We start from the raw sequence: 19,604 nt of genomic DNA on the forward strand, positions 1-19,604 counted from the left end.
CTAATTTTTGTATTTTTACTAGAGACGAGGTTTCACCATGTTGGTCAGGCTGGTCTCGAACTCCTGACCTCATGATCTGCCCGCCTTGGCACCCCAAAGTGCTGTAATTACAGGCGTGAGCCACTGCGCCTGGCTGATATATTTCTTTGTGCAAACTTAATACAATGTACTTGGATGGAAACTGACAGGATTTACTCAGGGATTTTATGATATTTTTAGGTTTTTATGTTTAGTCACGTTTTATATGTCTGTCAAACTATGGCATAGAGATAGACACGCTGCTAATTTCACTAGCATCAGAAATAGTCTATAAAAAGATTCTTAGGAGCTGTACAAATTCATGAAAAATTTGAAGAATTTTTAAAATATGTATGTCCGGAGTAATTTATACACGCTTGTAAGAGAAGTCATTGTTTTCCTGGCAAAATGTGTGTGTGTGTAGATTTGTGTGCATGTGTACACTGAGATACTTCAATTCTGTTCAGAAAATTTTGAATGTGATTGACTAAATTTATGCAAGTTTTCCCATTTTGGCTAATTTTTATTTCTATCAATAGATATTTTGAGGGATTTAATTAGGTCTTAATTTGTATTTTACACATTTCACATAAATTGAGAGGAAACGTCTGCCCAAATATGCTTTCCTTATTCTCTTGACAGCTTTGGTCTCTTAAAGCTTATTCTTATCATTAGTTCTAGTTTATTTGAGAAGCTAGTGCAGTGGTATGATTGGTAAATGATGCCATCTTTTTATCTTCAAAGGAATTTCCAGCTGGATTTGAAGATTCTCCTGCTTGAATGACCGGAGAAAGACTTATATTGTGCCTTGTAGTACAATGGTTTGGGAAATGTGTGTCTCATTTGGACACACTTTCAGTTATCCTGCATCAGAGATGAAAACATTTGGGGTTATTATTCAGATAATTTAAACAATTTTTAAGTCATTTTTTATTGGAAGATAGCCAAATATCCTCTCTTTGAAGTCTTTATTCTTTAAGTCACATGAAGACTGTCCATCTCCCTGGTATAGTTAAAAAAGAAATAAATGAAGTGGTTCCGGCTTGAGATGATTCTATGAGCAGGCACGAGTATGCTGCCTTATGCTTTCTGATCTTGCAAGCACTGCTCTCTAGGGCCTTTTACATGGGAGGACATGATAGGCATGTATACAAAAAAAAAAAAAAAGATCTATTCTATATTGATTGCCACAAGTAAATGCTTTTATCAGTCTCAGGAGGGATGGTTTCTGAAGCACAGATATGCTGTAAAAGGATGGCAGTAAAAAGGTTTTTGTCTCATTTGTATTCCTTGATTAACTCAGTTTGACAAAACAGAAAGTCGTTGGTTTGTAAAGAAGATGAGGAATCCTGTGGACAAGAGTCCAATGACGTAGTATAGATAGGGAATGAAGAATATTTTAGTTACAATATTATTACAGAAATGTCAAAAATTATATTTTGGAGAGGAACATTGTTCTGAAGGAACTCAGAGTGGAAGGTTTCTGGATAGTTCATTGTCTGTTCTGCGTATAATAAAATGTTAGTTCTCATTGCTATTAAACAAAACAACTCAAATATCAAGGTTTATATTTTTACTAAGAATTGGGAAGATAAAACATATGTTGAAAGCAAAGGAAATAAAATGAGCTTCTTCAGTTTGAAAGAATTTTTTCAAATCAAATAAACAAGAGACTAAATTATAGCACCACGTTTTCAGGTGTGCCGTGGATAAGCCCGATGCCTGCCACGAGTTCAGAGATGGATGGTGCTTTTCTGTTACTATACCTAAGGAAGATGATAATAGGGATGTGGTCTGTATTGTTAGCTCCTTATAATAGGCATGGAATTGTCTATTTTCTTTTCAAAAGTGTGTCATATTTCCCTCATGCTCTATGGTTTGTTTCCTGCGTATGTTCTTGACAATCTGCTTAAAACAACATTGCTATATTTGTGTCCAGAGGATACAAAAAAGTTTTAAAAATAGAAAATAAACATTCCACCGTAAGCTTGAAAAAGCTTCCTGAGTTATGGCTTTGAGCTTCAACCAAGGCATGGAGGCCATATTTATGGCTGTGTGCATGTTTGTGCGTCTTTTTGTGATTGGAAATTCATCACTGTACAGGACATGAGCTCTTTCCCTAACACATGTGTAAATGACTAATGTGAGATGACTTGGTAGCACTCTGAAATATGAAGTGACACACACAGTTAAAGTTCTTGATACAAGCCAGGTCAGTGAAGCTTTGTTATTTATTTCATGTGTGAAAATAAAAGGCACTATATGCAAGTTAAAGTTTTGCATTTCCAGGGCTAGGAGTGGTGGCTCATACCTGTAATCCCAGCACTTTGGGAGGCTGAGGCGGTCAGATTAACTGAGGTCAGGAGTTTGAGACCAGCCAATATGATGAAACCCCATCTCTGCTAACAATACCCTGCCTCTACTAAAGTACAAAAATTAGCCGAGTGTGGGCATACTCCTGCAAACACAGCTACTCAGGAGGCTGAGACAGGAGAGTTGCTTGCACCCAGAAAGTGGAGGTTGCAGTGAGCTAAGATTCCGCCACTAGTAGTCCAGCCTGGACAGCAGAGTGAGACTCCATCTCAAAAAAAAAAAAAATAATAATAAATAAATAATGTTTTGCATTTCATTTTTCCTGTCACCTAACTTAAAGGCATGTTTTTTTTTTCTTCAGAGAGAAGGTCTCCTTTTGTCATGCAGGCTGGAATGCGGTCACTAACTTTATAGAAGCCTCAAAATACCTCTTTACTTTAAGTTAATTATGTAGGACTAACTTATGTAGATGACATTGTAAAATCTGGTTGTCTAAAACCCCTTTGAATTCATATAAAATTACTATTGACACAGGGACATGAGTTGATTCACATTATTTCTGCTTATGATGGACTTTATGGTGATTTCTACTTTAATGTATTTACAATATTTGGTCACTGTACCATTTAAGGACCAGTCTGTATCAGGTTGTGAACTTTTGGGAAATATGAGCGCCAAAAGAGTGGCATAAAAAATGAAATACATTTTGCCTTATGTGTTGAATAGAGAGAGTTAAAGTTAAGGTGGGGGAGTAATTATACTAATGGGCCATTTTTATTTTTTTGGGAATGGAAAGCAGTATAATTTGTAATGCCTACCAAATTTTAATATGTGTTAATGGGCAATATAGGCCCTTGCTAACATTACATTTTTTTTTTTTTTTTTACAACTGCTACCCATGAAGGGCATGGGCAATATGCCCATTTAAGCATCTTTTTGCTAGGTTGTACATGACTAGAGCACCAAAGGGAGTTCTAAATCTTAATGGAGAAAAAGAGCTCTTTCAAAACAAGGTTGTAAATTTGCATTCATTTCAGTCTTAGAAGCCTGGTGTTCATCTCATATATGGATTAGGTGAAAGCTAAGTGACAAATCACCTATTTGAGAAAATTTCTTAGTAGATAAACTCCAGATAATTTAGGATTATGTTTCAGTCTATCAGTTTAAACTCAGAAAAGCAAAAGGTTTTATATTATGCTATAGCAGCTTCACAGGGTAGGATTTAATACGTTTTTATGGATAAAATGAATAGTGTTTGATTATTGGGTCTCAGTTATTAGAAGAAATTTTCCATTCGCAGTCACATGATTCAAGATCTGGAATCCTTTAAATTTGTTCTGGGATATTCACCTAACATTACTGTTCCAGTATTCCAAAAGAAAATTATTTTGTCAAGGAAATTTATTTAATTTACCAGTGATGTCTGTTGCAGAAATATTTCAGATTGCTCAATCAAGAATTACTCAACATTAATATATGGATAAACTTTCTTTGAACTTTAGGTTATTTGTATTCTATACTTATATACTTTATATTTATACTTATGTTTTTATATGTTTTCTTCAAGACAGTCATGTAGTAAAGTTTACATTAAACCATTACGGACTTGGAGCTCAACATCCAAACTGAAAAAGGAATAAAACTTTTTCATGATTTCTGTTAATTCATGACACTGGTTAGTCAGATATAATCTATATTTGTGATAATTCCTGGTATTGTTTATATTCTCTTGGAAGATAAGGTATTATTTCAGTGAATAAAGGCTATTCTAAATATATGAGAAGAATAATTAAACCATGTCAGGATAATGAAAAATATGAACTTGAAAAATATTGGTTTTGAGGTTTTCTTTAATGACTGATTTCTATCAATTGTATGGAGAAACAAAGATTTGAAAAAGAATATCATTTTCCCTAATGATGTCTTTATGTCTAATGTTTATGAACAGATAGGACCCTTGATGCTTTACTTATCTTTGCATATTTTGGTATAGTTCAGATCCTAAACTCTATTTAAGGGCCTTTTCCATTAACTTCAGTTTTCCATCATATAACGATAGCAACAAACAATAAAAACAGCAATAGTAGTCACATAGTGTGCTACAATGTAAAAATTCAGTTCATTTTTTATGTATGACCTTATTTGATTCCCCTAATAATCCTGTCAGCATGTGTAGTTATACCCACTTTAGAGGTGATAACTCAGATTTAATGAGGTGGCCAAAGTTGAAGGGGCATATCAGTGATGTCTCCTGAGCTCTATCCCAGATCCGTGACTCCATTTCAGGCCTCTTCCTGTGGCATAAAGCTTTGTGTTATAGATGCAAATGTACTTGATTGCCCCCTTACCAGTTGTTAATGAAACACCTTCTTGTCTAGTCCTATGTCTTACTCACTGTATAGGCGTACACAATGCTGACTTGTCTTCTTTGCATAATGAAATTAAATGATACTTTCTTTTAAAAATCAAGGTGCTTTTGTAGTTCATAAACATGATGATTGGGTTTTCATGCTCTTGTGTGAGATGTGCCTCCCTGAAACCTTGGAAACCTGACTTGGGAAAAAAAAAAACTTAATTGTGGAAGAAAAGTTAATGGTTTATCATTTAGCTGGCAATGAACATGTTAAACTGTACTGAAAATATTTTACACATTTTAGATGTTTGTTCTTTAACTTGGTGTTTAATTCTTCTACTTGGTAATACCTTATTTATGGACCACCTTATTAAAATACCCCCTAAAGTCACTCTCACCATGTTGCTTTCTTTATAGAGCATTCAAAACTGCTAGAAATCATTTGCTTTCTGTTTATTGCTTACTTCCCATCACCTCCACTAGAATGTTAGCTTTATTAAAGTTGTTTCCTGTTTTGTTCAGAGATATATATCTCTGGTGCCTAACTAGAATATTGCCTTGCATTGTAGTTCAATAAATATCTATTGGATGAATGAATGAATATCAGTTGCTTTTAATTGTAAATTTCTATCTTGTAGAAATTTTTAAAAATTTGATATCAAGGCACTCATTTGTGACCTTTGCTTTGCTGGTGAATGCTGAATTGACTCATATTTGTATGCATGAAGTATTGACTGATGATATAAACTTGCCAAGCTGAGAAATAAATATGTTTTTTTTTAAAATTCAGGTGATTATAAAACTGTAACAAAACTCACTTGAAAATATTAGTATGTTTAGAAAGGTATAGTTAAATCTGTGATTGTTTAAAAAGAATCACAAAAGCCCTAATCCAATGTCTACTCTCATAATATCTTGAATAAATCTGTTGTGAGGAAACTAATGGAGATATATGTATGTTTTGTTTGTATATGCTTTTTTACTTGAGATATGGTTTTAATTGATTTTTATAAATTATATCTCTAGTAATAGCATAGCATAGTGAGGGTATAAGATATACAGATTATATTCTAAAAATGTGTGGCATTTGTATTTGGAGAACATAGAAAGCCATGTAATTTAGGTTGTAATATATTCTTAATGACCAGAAGTGCCACAGACTTTCAGAATTAATGTAAAAAGCTGTACAACAACAAAAAGAGCAACAATAAACATTAATATAATTGAGTGTTAAGAATTGAGAAAAGTCCTCTGGAAAATGGGTTCGGCGTGGCTGCAGGCCAGGCGGTTTTTGTTGCCACCTAATAGTGATCAAATGGAAAGTAATCATTACATCAACAATCTGTGAGGTTTGTGTCTCCAAACCTAGACTGGGGTTAAGAATCTGTACCCGAAAGTGACACTTACAGAAGACAGTGTACTTTAAAGGGTGAGCAGGAACAAAAAAACAGCAGTATTGTAAAGAAAGTCATATGTTCTCTGTTAAGGAAAAGTTGATGCAAATCAAGACAATCTCTGCTGTAAATTGAGACTAGGAAATATTTTTGGTGCAAAATTTCAGCAGAAGAACTCAAAGTCTATGCAGCACATATGAAACTGGTAAAATTTACCTAAAAGTTTAAGCTTTGTAGGCTAGATTCTATAATATTATCTGCAGAATTGGAAATATTACAACATGACCCAGAGCTTTGAAATGGACAGTCAAATGTTGCAAATAAATCTTTGGGAGTTCATTATTAGCCGACAAAATTATTACTCACTATATCTGAAATAACAAATCTGTGGCCTTGACATTTAATCAGAGCATGAAATGCATCTATTGAATTTCATATTTGAGATTATTACTTTAGTAGTGCCCCAATTAAAGCATGTGGATTCTAAAATTCCTTTCAAATAAAGAAAAACTACAGAATGCTTGTTATACATGAACAGAATCTTTTTATTCATTGCTTCATGATCTATTACCCTTTCTTCAACATGCTTATTTTGAGTTTTTAATGAGCAGAAACGGCTTTAATGTAAGTATACAAAGAACTACCCAGAGATTTTTTTAGAGACAAAGGAGCTAGGAGGTTGAAACTGCCCATATTCCCCTGTGACTGATCAGTTGAATGTAAACTATATATAACAGAATGTTGAAAGGAAGTTTCTACCTACTGTAGGGCTGGCATTGTAATATAGGGCACTTTTACATGTCCATATAATTTAAATTATTAGACTTCATACAAAAATTTTTCTTCAAATTCCGTCTAAAAAGAAAGAAAAAACAGGAGAGAGAAGAGAGAGGAAGAAGGGAGGGGAGGAAAGACAGAGGGAAAGGGGAAAGAGGGAAGTTTCTGAATCTCTACCACCTACCTTTTCCCCATCCTAGTGAGAAAAATTATAAGTATTTTCTATTCATAAGCATCTGCAAATCACATCACAGCTTAACTGTCTCTTCTCTGATTGTTTTCTAGGATTTATATCTAGAGTAATTGTTTTTGCATTTTAATATAGAAAGAAGTAGACTGAATAAATGCATAACATATTAGAAATGCTATTAAGCAAATGATTCTATGTGGTACTATTGAATGAATGTTTTCCTTTACTCTTCTAAACAAAACACAAATTTCCCCAATTATTTTTAAATTGAGAATAGTGGAAAAGAAATCCATTTGTGTGTTGATTCCATTTTTTTTTTTTTTTGGTATGATTAAATGGTACAGCAGAAGCCTTATACAGTAAAGTCAGGTACTTTTTCCCTGCAAGATCTATGAGGGCAATTTTTATCTGCATTCTAGATACACTGTATTTTCAAACACAGAGACTTTAATTCCCATTATCTTACTGTTATTTATAAGTTCCTTGCATCTCTTAGCAGCCATACTTGACCAACTCTTGCCCTGTTTGCGTCTCCGCCTCAAAATAGTGAGGCTTTCACTAAAGCCTAGGGTGGTGAGAGGTTTCCACATGGCAATAATGGTGATGGTAGAAGACACATCTGTTTTTTATTATATTTGTTTGTTTTTAATTGGACTGTTTTTCTTAGGGTTTCTCAAAATCAGTGAGCTTCCAGAGAGAAGAAACTTCTGTTATTTCAGGGGCTGATAGTAAAGCTTATTCAAAAAAATTGACCTTTCCACATCAGACCAGTATCTGTAGAGTTTGAAAAGTTGTCAAACTTGCCATTAAATAAGGAGAACAATGACTTGAGTTCTGTTTGTTCCACATTCGGGGCTTTAAATGTTCCAGATACTTCGCCTCTTCTCTTAGGTCTCAATTGAAGAAGAGTAAGTAGGTAAAGGATGAGTATTATTTTATTTAGCATGGAGGTGTTAATTTGTCTGTCCAAAGTGCACCAATGTTAGTATTATATGTTCTAAGGTCCTCTGTTGTATGCTTGGAAACAGACTATGTTATATATTACTGTGAGATTACAAATAAGTTTCTAAGAAAATTAACTGTCTATTATTTGCACTTGCTCTTGTTTCTGATCCAGAAAAATAAGCTTGCTCTTGCTGGTGCATTAAGAATTGAGGTGTTGTGTATTCCTGGGAGTGTCATGCATAGATTTGTTACATACATCAGTGGAGTTAAACCAGTTAAAAGAGCTGTCAATGATAAAAAGTGGGAATGCTATAAAAGACAATGACCCTATCACATTCACGTGACTCAGGCAATCTGTATCTATTTCTTTTATATTTTTATGGATTTTTTTCTTTTTACCATTTGCATAAATTGGTAGTACACATAATATAAATGCAAACAACAGAGAGCAAGCCCATTTTTAAAGCTATGAGAAAATAGACCTGTCGGGAGATTTGTTCTCTTAGGGTGGGAGGAACAATAAAAATACATACTGTATTTGTGTCTTAGAAAGTACTCTAAGGGTGTTTTTCCCCCAGCCAGCTAAATTGCTTGTGGTAGTTGCTACAGCAACCCATTTTTGTGATTTGCAGAATAAGGGAGCAAACCAGATGTAAATTGTCAGTCAGTAGGTTTCTGTTGTCATGAAAGACAGTAACGTATGCAGTCTCATTTGGTCAATTTATGTACTGTTGTGGTGTATTGTTCTCATCTGCTGTTTTCAACATGCTGTCATGAATTAGTATTCCATTCTTTGGATGCATAATTTCTGAGTTTCTGAGTTTTATACATGATGTTAACTGAAATAACTAGATGTCAGATTCATAGAAGGTTGTTGCAAAATGAAGGTTATTTGACATCTGTTTTGTAATTTTTCAGCCTATCGACATAAGGATTCTTTATTTCATGAAGAAGAATTAAATTGATTTTAAAAGGCATTTCAAAGATTTTATGGTTATTTTATTTGAAAATACATATTTGCAATATACAGAGTTAAAAATACGCTTTTGTCTCAATCAGACTTTTATTAAGGCGAAAGGAAATAGCTCTGGACTGGGAGCTTCTGGAAGTCTATGGTCATGCCTCTGCTCTCTGCTTTCTGGCAAGTAGACTCACATTTTAGACCCAAATCATTTCTAACAGCTATTATATTTGAAATTCCCCATCTCTTCTTTGTATTTTTCTTCCTCTTTTGTGTGAGAGACTGTCCCCTTCCCTCTGCTTTCTTTTCCTATCTTCCCTATTGTTCTGGAAACCATGACCCTCTTGTTCTAAATAGATTTTGCCCTGCTTCCAGTGGGATGAGAGCCTGGGTATTTGTATGCATATTTTTAATTTGATAAGAAGTGTAGCTTACAGCTTATTGTGAATACATTAACATCTCATCGCCTGTGGCAAGTCCTCCACACTTTTCATCCCTCCTATTAATTTTCCTTTTCTCTACATTTAAAAGTTTTTCTTTAGCATTTGCTCTAAAAAGCCCCACATCAAAAAGACTACATAGGGGGATTAATAATGAGACTTTTCTGTTATTTACCACTATTTAAGACTGTTGCTGGCAACCTTTTAAGTAGTTTCATATATGCTATACCCTCAGTCTTTTAAAAAATTGATATCAACTTCAATAGAAGTGATGGTATGATTACTAAAGTGACATCATATCAAAATATATAAAGATGGAGCATTAACAACAGAAGTAAGAACAATTTCTAAAACAAAAGGTAGAGTTTGGTAAATCTAAAGCAGATAACAAAAGAATTTGTTTCATTCTCTACAATAAATGCGAACTGTAGATTATAGAACTAAACATTCACGGCAAAATGGGACACAGAGAGAATGGGAGAAAGAAAATCATGTGACTTCTGTTTCTTCCCTACCTGGAGTTTCATCTTTTCCTACTCTGCAAAATTGGCTCAAGACATGAATAGTAAAGGCGTGTATGTGTATGCATGAATGAAGGAAGGCATCCTCCAGCAAATTTGCCTTTCAAAAGAGTTGCCTGAATATAGGCCCAAACTCAGAGATTTGAAGAGTATTATGCTGGGGAAGTGAAAATGAAAACATAGCTTTTCCCCCAAACACATATTACAGGAGTATCACTTTTCAGTGTTCACATTTTGTTCCACACTTAACCATAAGTTTTCTTAAATTGCAAATACTAATGCTTTATTTGGCTCTCTGGTACTGTCAAAATGGTGTTCAATAGAAGCAGCCTGGTAATTAAAGGATGGACTCTAATTCTTTCTCTGCTGCTCCCATGTCATTGTTTCCTCACCTACTAAAAAGTGAGTGATAATAGTACCTATTTCAAAGGGATGTTGTGAACATTAAATAAAATAATGCATTAAAAGTTCATAGAACAAAAATGTTCTTCCTTCTGCACCACACACATAGAGTGGTTACTAAACATTAATCACTATCAAAATAAGAAGTCATCAAACAGATAAGAACTCATTAGAATTTTCTGTAACTTCAACTTACAGGTGAAAATATTGGAACAGGAGAAGTGGCAGAGCAAAATAGAATTACTTGAATGGCATTTGGCTCTGATTATCATAGAAGGTTATAGAATTTTACTTGCCTCATAGATTTTTTTTCTGGTTATTTCTATGAAAATCATTCTAAAAATGTATCATGCTATTTACCATGTTGGTTATATGACATGTCTTAGAAGAAGAAAAAAGTCATTGGAAAGCAGGTGGAAGTGAGTGTGACTAGAATTAATTAAATATTTATTAACTGGTAAAAACCATTAGCAGTTGGCAAATCTTTAAAAAATCCAGTATTGCTGTGTGTGTGAAAGTATAAATGTATGCATGTATGCTTGTTGGCAACAGAATAGAGATACAGAAGTACAATTATTAACTGTAAATCTGCAGAAATGCTAATACAGGTGTTTTGAGATGATGGAGTAATACAGTTGTTATTTCTTGAGATATGGTTTCATTTTACAGGAAACAAAGTCTAATAGAGATTCTTAAAATTTAGTTTAGCAACATTCATTAGTGTTCACATGAATTGCTAATTAGAGTACAAATAAGAGAGAAATGAAAACCATGAAGTCACTATGATAAATGGACACTGTAATCTTAAAGAAGATCATGTTATTGTCAGCAATTTTTAAATTTTATTTTAGCAATTCAAGGGCTTGAGTGGTCATTGTCTTTATACTATGTGGTCTTTTAAGAGGAAATTTACAATTGAGTTTTAATTAACATTAAAAAAATAAGTTTACAATGAGATTTATAATTTCAAAGATTGTAATTATTTTATATATGTTATAAAGTCTTTAATGACCCTAGTAAAGAGGATTAGTGAAGAATGGTTTCAGATATTTTTTAATTTGGGATGGAATTTCCCAGAGGAGTGGAAGTTTCTAATAGAACAGCACAAAGAAGCTGGATTATTCTATTTATTTTTTGGGTAAGTATGAAACTTAAAACTTGCTATTTCTTTGGTTGCCATTCTTTTATTGTACTTGTGGGCTTCCACTTAGTAATTTTTTTCTTTCTCTTTAATCTGACTGATTTAAACAAAGCAAAACAAGTTTTCAGCTAAAAATCACTTTAGGGTACAAATTCAAAACTCCAGACTCAAGTAATTAACATGCTTGATGCAAAGCAGCAGCAACACAGCACCTTCAGTAAAATGACAATCTAAAGAGACATCTTGAAAACTGACTGAATAACAGTGAATCACGCTTCTGCCAAACTCCAGCAGTTGAGGCTCCACAGATACGAGCCCTTCACAGAGAAGGCACTGCTGAGTTTCTCTGTAGGGTTGAATTTAGGAACTTTTGGTCATCATCATTCATAAAAAAAGAATGATCTGACAGGAGCATATGGTCCAAACTTTTTAAAACTATGATCATAGTCAAAGTGCTATGAAATACCCACTGGACAAGGATTGAATCACCTGGTTTTCGTTCCAATTATGTCTTTTAAGTCACTTTGAACAAGTGACCTAAAATCTGTAAAATCTGTCCCAATTTAGGGATTTATATTCTGACTTCTTCTTCTTCTTCTTTTTTTTTTTTTTCAAAGGAAATTGACAGCTAGTGTAGAGTTTACTTATTAATTATATTGGTGGCAGTTTCTGGGTGACCCTTGGTTGAGTTTCATATGGAATGAGATATAATGTATGAAAATTGGACTTCATGAACATGTGGCCATAAGAGGTTTGTTCATTTTGGGTAGATGTTCTTCCTAAGGATGCATAACCTGCTACCCTACAGATATCACGTGAGTGCCAAGAAATGATTGTGGATGGTGTGCCTTTTTATATTGGAGGCGATAGAGATAGGAACTATGTTTACCACAGCCTTACATTATTACTTATTAACTGAGGTTGTTTACTTTGGATATCCCAGTCAGATCCCTTAAAATCAAACCCCTAACTCATTTAGCTATACCCTCTTCTCAGTCTCCTCAGGAAATATACAAGACAATATACCTATTGTACCTGTTGTACCTATGTATTTTCTGTATAAATTCAAGCAATTGATTGTCTCAAATAAGTTTTTTTTTTTTTTTTTTTTTTTTACTAAATCTAAAACAAAATTGGTAGACAGTGGACGAAGAAAAAAGACTTGAATCTTTACCCAATAGTTCTGTAACTTTTTGCAGAAAATACATATGGATTCTTAGATGTTACTCTCACACATTCTGAGATTATACATTAAAAGTACCCAAGTGAGTTTTGTAGTATATCATCATGGATACAGATATGATTCTACTTACTATATCATATAGACATTGTTCCTTATCAGTATGCTAAGGTTCAGTTCAATGCCTAGGGATGTATCTATGTCATGGTCATTGATTAAATGACCATAAGATGACATGTCTAAATGAATAAGTGGTAAGATATTATCTTTAGAATATTTCTTCTTTCAAAGACATTGAAGTCTCTATCAGGTAAAATTCAAAGCAGCACATTGCTTAAAAACTAAACACAAAAGCACCGTGCTAAATGGGATTGAGAATTCAATATGCTAGCAGGGGTGGAGGCAGAATGTGGTGATCAAGGAGGAGGAGTTAACCGTTCTAGACAGTAAACTTTCTTTATGGGGGAATTTTAAACTTAGAAATGCTCATCATCTTTACAAAATATAGAAAGATATGTAAGAGTTTTCAAATATTTTCAAATCTGGGGAGCAACATCCAGGGCTGAATAAGAATAAAACACTGTTCTGCTTGTTCAATTTGCAAGATATTTATGGTCAAGAAAACTTTCCTTATTTCATTACTGATTTCCGTTCTCTAAGAAATGATCAAGTTCTTAGATGTTCATAAATCCTCTTGGAATTCAACTATGATATTTTTTACAAACATTACACTTCTAAAATTAGATTAAGAATATTTAAGTAGAAAATCCACAACTAATATATTTGGATTAGTTGAATTATATTAAGTGTTCATTATATTATTCATGAAATAAGAGTATACAATCAGGTTGCACTATATGGTAAAACTGTAAAGTTTGATGCATTTATTACGTTTATTTTAAATCTATATATGTTATAAATAATTTATATATTTATATTACATATAAAGTTTGAGCATATTGTTATATATAGGCTCCCGATCTTGGCTGAGAAGTTTAAAACTATAGAAAGAGCCTGTTGTTATTTGCTTCTGCATAAAAAGTCAAATGCTTCTTTAAGGATAATATATATATGCTAATTCTAAGAAATTTAAGATAAGGCATTGAGTATAGTGTACATTGTTTGGGTGATGGGTGTACCAAAATCTCAGAAATCACTTCTAAAGAATTTATTCATGTAACGAAGCACCACCTGTTTCCCAAAAACTTATTGAAGTTTTTAAAAAAGAAATATATGTTAAGGAAGACACAATAACATGGGCTTTAGAGTCAGATATTCGTAGTTGAAATCAGGACCTTTCCACTGAGTGAAGCTGGGCAAATGCTTCTCCATTTCAAGCCTCAGATCCCTCATGGAACCAAAGTGAAATGAGCTGAGGTGAACAAAGAGCTTACCCAGGGTCCTGGCTGTGGAGCATGTTAAATAAATGTTGCCCACCATCTTCCTCTTCTTTCTCTTTCTCCCCTTCTTCCTCGTCTTTGTGGTATATAAGAAGTAGCAGGAAAAAAACCCCAAAAGTTTAATTTAAAATTATATATGTCCTTCTTTATATCTTATATGTTTTGAGTTAGGTTATTCATGATTCATAACACTTTAATCTTTTATCACTTCAAAATTGAAATTCTTTCTTCAGTTGTCTAATTGCTTATGATTTTCTAAAAAATCTTCAGTTTGAACAGAAAATATGTGTTAGGTGAGCTCTCTAAACTCCATTTTTAGTCACTGGAGGAACCCTCAGCAACATTTTTGCTTTAATTTTACATTCAGCTTTTGCTTTATAGGACAGTCAAGTTGAAGGACTCCCCTGATACCCCTTTCAGGAGGTGACACAGCAAGAAATCCTGAACTTTTACAAACAACTAGTATGGAACTCTTCTACTGAAGTTTTAGGTTTGGCTCAGCATCCTCAGTTTGAAAAGCATATTATAGCTTTGATCAATTAATTCGGCAGGGCTAGAAGCTTTTAATACTGAGGAAGATTGATGAATTTCATTGAAAATTGATGGTCATAGTAGCAATGAAATTGTATTCAGACTATATTCATCCCTCCATCATTTAAAAGACAATACATGAGGGGAAAAATGTGTCCAAAATTTGGAACTAGATACACAGAAAGCTTATTAGAAATAATGAAATTTGAGACCGATGAGCTAAGTATTGCATTTTTCTTTCGTGTCATTTATTATACTGCATGACCTCAGGTAAAGAAGTATGTTGACTTCTACTTGATGGGAAAACGATGAAAGAGGTGGATATAAGCTGCCAGTTCACAGATCTGGCTGTGAATGGAGCTGCAAAAAAATCATTTAGTTCATCCAGTAGATAGCAAAACTCAAATACAAATAAGTAAATCATCACTCCTTTCTCAGAAACAACAAAAAAGAATCCTGTAAAGATATAATATTCTAGTATGAGCAGAAAGCATGGTATGAAATTATAAACGGAGTGATTGTATTGTGGTAGAGAATCTGAGTCTTGGAAGACGATGTAAACTAGCTATATCTAGGCGGTACCAACGGGAGGCAGTGTTGCCTCGTGCACAAAGGCATGTTCTTTAGGGCTTACTGAACTAGGTTCTTTTTCCTGTTCTTCATTAGTTATGGCAAGTTACTTTTCTTCTTTAAGCCTTATTTTTCACATTTGTAAAATGGGGTTCAATGTAGTGCTTACTTAGTGTGGTTGTTATGAGGATTACATGAGAAAATGCATGTTAAGTGCGTAGCACAATGTTTTGCACGGAAAATGCTTGTATGTTGTAAATGACAACTGTCAGTATTATTACCATTCCTTTAGCCAGTAAAGAATTGTCTAAGAGAGATGATGTGGTTTGAACTTATAAGGTCTCTGCTTACATTAATTTATGTCATAGCATTTGTTTTAATTCTTTATTACTTTGATTATTTTGCCCAACAGCAGCATATTATTATATATAGTCTAAATATAAAAATGAGGTTTTGATAGATACATAAATTTTGCTTCCTTATTAAAAAGTAATTGATTAAGGAAATGGTGATTTGGAAAATGCCTCACTGATTTTAAAAAGTTAGCTGAACATTTCCATATGACACTCTAAACAATCATAATGTTTGTGTAAAAAATATGTGGGTAATAAATGACAATAAGAGGAACAAATATAAATTATATGTTTGGTGAGTCAGTTCAGCTAGTCACACAACAAATTGACTTGGATGAAGTTTGTATCTTATAATGGCATTTTATATGTTTTTCATTCAAGAATGACTGAATAGAACGTTCAAGGTTTTAGTACGTTCTTAGATTTTCTTTCATATGTGGAAGTCACATTGTTTTGCTCTTTCCATTCTATTCTGTTGCACTTCCTTTTCAGTGATACAGCATTGTGGCCTGGACTCAATTCTCTTTTCGCTTGCTCTATTTGCTGCTGTTGTTGTTCCCAGTGCCTTGGGCACCTGCAGTGTAAGGCCATTAACCCCTTGGCCTTTGGAGAAATCAAAATATAATCTGTGTCGATATATTTTGAAATTATTTCCTGCAACTATTGAAATTTCCATAAAGGTCATTATGGTCCCTTGTATTCTACAGATACTGAATAGTTTTTGTAGATCATGTTCAGTGTTTGGTATTTCTGAGTGACTAAGTTTTGATAAAAATAGAATTAAACTTAGACCCCATTAACCCTTCGTATTTCTGAGGCATATAAATATAGCAGTATAGTAAAATAGTCTAATGACATAAAAATCAACATGAATTGTATGTTGGAAAAATGCATGTCTGTTTTTAAGATTTTTTGTGTGTGTTTTTTTCTTAACAAAGGTAAGCTGCAAATTAGTTAACAATGTTATTTAAATGCTTTGATCTCTCAACATTATGAGACTATAAATTATGGAACAAATGTTACCCCAAGGAATGAGTCCACTAAAATATTTGACTTTATTTCATTATAGCCATTATTGATTTGATAATTTTAGAAAAAAGTTACAAGCCCAAATCAAACCTGTTTACCACAGTGAAAATCAAGTCTCTTAAATGTCTTCTATGGTTAAAATATCCACTGTTATTTATGTTATTTGTAAGTGTTGTGAGTCCTGAGCTTCACGTTAGCGGGCTTAATCCCCAGAGGACACATCCTGCCATTCCTGAAGTCCTGTTTTGTACCAGTTTCAAGACAATGCCTCTTCCCTTGTTCCTCAGGGAATTGGATCTCAGGAGCTTCAGGCCTTTGGAAATAGGAATGGTGTGTATGGATGCTAACCTTTAACTGATTCATTGGGCCTTTTTTATGCAGACATACAAAAAGCGGTGATGTTTACCCTCTTTTTCTTAATAGAGTAGCTGATTATCTGTGGAATGCTTCACCTCCTGGAAGTAAAGCGTGAAATGACAGACTTTAGAACACTTTTTAAAGGGTTTTTTTGTTTTGTTTTGTTTTTTGTTTTTTTCATTTCAAGGTCTCTATTACTTTTGACAGCCAAAATCTCCCCTAGGAAGGGCTCACAGAATAATGTACCTAAGTTTCCTGGCATTTTGACTTTACTAGTTTACAAAAATACCAGTTTACTTTCAAATTACTATTTTTTTTCTTATTTAATGTGTCATTTTCTCCCTAAGACAAACCAGAAAGGTGATGCTAAAGAGGTGCTTTTATGTTGACACTAGATCCACTGGGGGTTCGTAAGTGACTTGAGAGACTTTGTTCGTAATTTTCAGTAACCTGGAAAGTCCTGAAATAATTTACCTATCTCATCTTATCGTGTTTTTGAGACCTTTGCCAAGTATCTGTTTATCAAAGTGCTAATGCTGGCAGACAAACATATGGATGAGCAGGTAGAACAACATACAGTCTTTTTTCTCCAAGAGCAGATGTTGGTTGTGTGTTGTTGTTTTTTTTTAAATTTAACTCAGGCCTAGCAATAGCTGTGATTTAAATAAAGAAATAAAGATTTTAATTTGCAAAAATCCATCCAGATACAGTGTGGTGTGGTACAAAAAGCAGTTGTTGGAAGGATAAGGTCTAGAGTGGAAGTTCAATAAAAAGGGAATCAATATTTATTACTAACTTCAGAAATGCCAGGGATCCATGCTGCACCCATATTTTCTTCTACCCTTTAGAGTCAGAGACCCTTGTACTTCAAAATGTTAGCAAGTCCCTAACCTCACTGAACTTCATTCTCCAGTCTTAAAGATGTTCATCATCATCATACCTACCCTACTTCATCAGATTGTTGTGAGGAGCAAAGTAATTGTTGAAAAATTGCTCTGTAAATAGTAGAGTTTTAAACAAATACTCACAATTATTGTGTTTACTTTTGTATTCTTCTCACAAATTGAATCAGTTAATTACTATTATGTTACACAAAAGTTGGAGAGCACATTTAGAAACAGAGATAAATTTGCCAAAAAGAAAAGAATAGGATTGTGATATTAAAGAGAAGTCATTGCCTACTGGAGCTCTCACTCTAACTCTGGAAATCAAACAGTAAATCAGGATGGGTAGGCAATGGGAGTGAGGGAGAGGGATTGCTATCCTGATAATATATTTGTTGTTTTCCAATGAGACTTATAAGTAAAGCATGGATCCTGAGAATGGACACTATAAAAAAAGGGCACATGTTAAGTGCCTTAAAATATTTATGGTGAAACCAAGTAAAAACAGATGTGGAGAGGCTCTTCAGAATTCTTGGAAAACCTTAAAACTTATAGTAGGTGATCGAAACTTTTAAGAGATGATCAAAGGATAGCAGTATTATTATTAACATGTTTTAAAAACAGGGCAAAGCTCTAATTTTTATGACTTTACAGATTATGGTAAACTATATTCAAAAGATGAATTATGGGTTTGAAATATTTGGGAGTTATATACTTAATAAATCATTGCTGCTTCTATTCTTGAATGTTGGCTTTTGCTTTTAGAATACTTGATTATCTGGATAAACATTTCTGTCTTTTTATGCACATATCTGTGAGTTTGGGGGCATTTTTTACACATAGGAGGTTTTAAGAAGACATTATCTTTGAAAGACTAAGGAGGCAGAATTTTAATGGAATGCTGGAGGGAGTATTGTAAGGGGTTCTAACCTAGGTCTCTCCAATAAATAGCTGGGTGAATACAAAGTATATTATATTACATTATAATGATTTCAGATCCTTCAGCCTCAGTTTTTTCTCCTATCAAATGAAAATATTAGACTAGCTACTAATGTCTCTTTCAATTCAAAAATTCTATTCTATGAAAGCATATCTCCCTTCTTTATTCCCATATACTGAAGCTGTGTAATGTGTTTTTATTAATGGCATCATAAAAAATTCTTCCCTTATTATGGCCTAGAGATGAATTAATGTAATCACAAGCAGGTGTACACAAACTTGACAATTATGCAAATATAGTAGATGGCCCTGTAGGCACTGTACTTCTTCAGAAATATTTGAGATGGCCATTAAATCTTCTTGTTGATCTTTTATTTAATGACCTCCAAATAACATCTATTGAGGCCTTCCATGCCTTTCAACAAGTTAGAAAAACATTCTGATTTCTGCCTGTTCCTTCTTCTCATCCTCTGGCACCAGCTGCTGTCTTTATATTAGAATTTGACTTCCTTTCACATTGTGGCTAAAGGAGTAATTGTTACCAGGTTTTACTAGTGACTTTGTAGATATCTAACAAGACATCACTTTATCAGGAGAGGGGAGGAATTCCCTGTGCTCTATGCAGGAGCTCCGTTCAGCTGTTACACAGTGAAGCTTTCCTGAGTACCCGTTGCATGGCCAATGTCAGAGAGCTTTATCTTTGACAGCACTGACAAGATGTACTAATGTTTTGCCTAGAGTTTACCTGCTTTATTTAGTTTCATACCAAAGAGTGATGTATAAGTAGCTAAACTCCCAGATCCAGGTCTACATGGAACATTTTTAGTGGGCTGTACACATGTCTCGTGTTTCTTCAGACTGGCTGGAGCTACATTATTTTAAATCATTTTAGAGGAGCATCCTTAC

General features: G+C 33.8%; 2 protein-coding genes and 1 pseudogene across 4 annotated transcripts in view; 2 read left to right on the forward strand and 1 right to left on the reverse strand.

Annotated features, from left to right (window-relative positions):
- IMMP2L (inner mitochondrial membrane peptidase subunit 2) overlaps positions 1 to 19,604 on the forward strand; it is an 880,842-nt gene that overhangs the window by 445,279 nt on the left and 415,959 nt on the right. The window lies entirely within an intron of this gene.
- Positions 1 to 19,604, reverse strand: part of LRRN3 (leucine rich repeat neuronal 3) — a 33,062-nt gene that overhangs the window by 9,751 nt on the left and 3,707 nt on the right. The window contains exon 2 of one of the 2 annotated variants that reach the window (XM_017515622.2): positions 14,030 to 14,111. The exons of the other annotated variant lie outside the window; for it this stretch is intronic. The gene's annotated coding sequence lies outside the window, so the exon portion shown is untranslated. The remainder of the gene's footprint in view (positions 1 to 14,029; positions 14,112 to 19,604) is intronic. 2 annotated transcript variants of the gene reach the window in all.
- LOC119469048 lies at positions 4,802 to 4,893 on the forward strand (annotated as a pseudogene).

This window comes from Cebus imitator, unplaced genomic scaffold (assembly GCF_001604975.1).
Source record: "Cebus imitator isolate Cc_AM_T3 unplaced genomic scaffold, Cebus_imitator-1.0 Scaffold554, whole genome shotgun sequence".
In the NCBI taxonomy this organism is placed as follows: Eukaryota; Metazoa; Chordata; class Mammalia; order Primates; family Cebidae; genus Cebus; species Cebus imitator.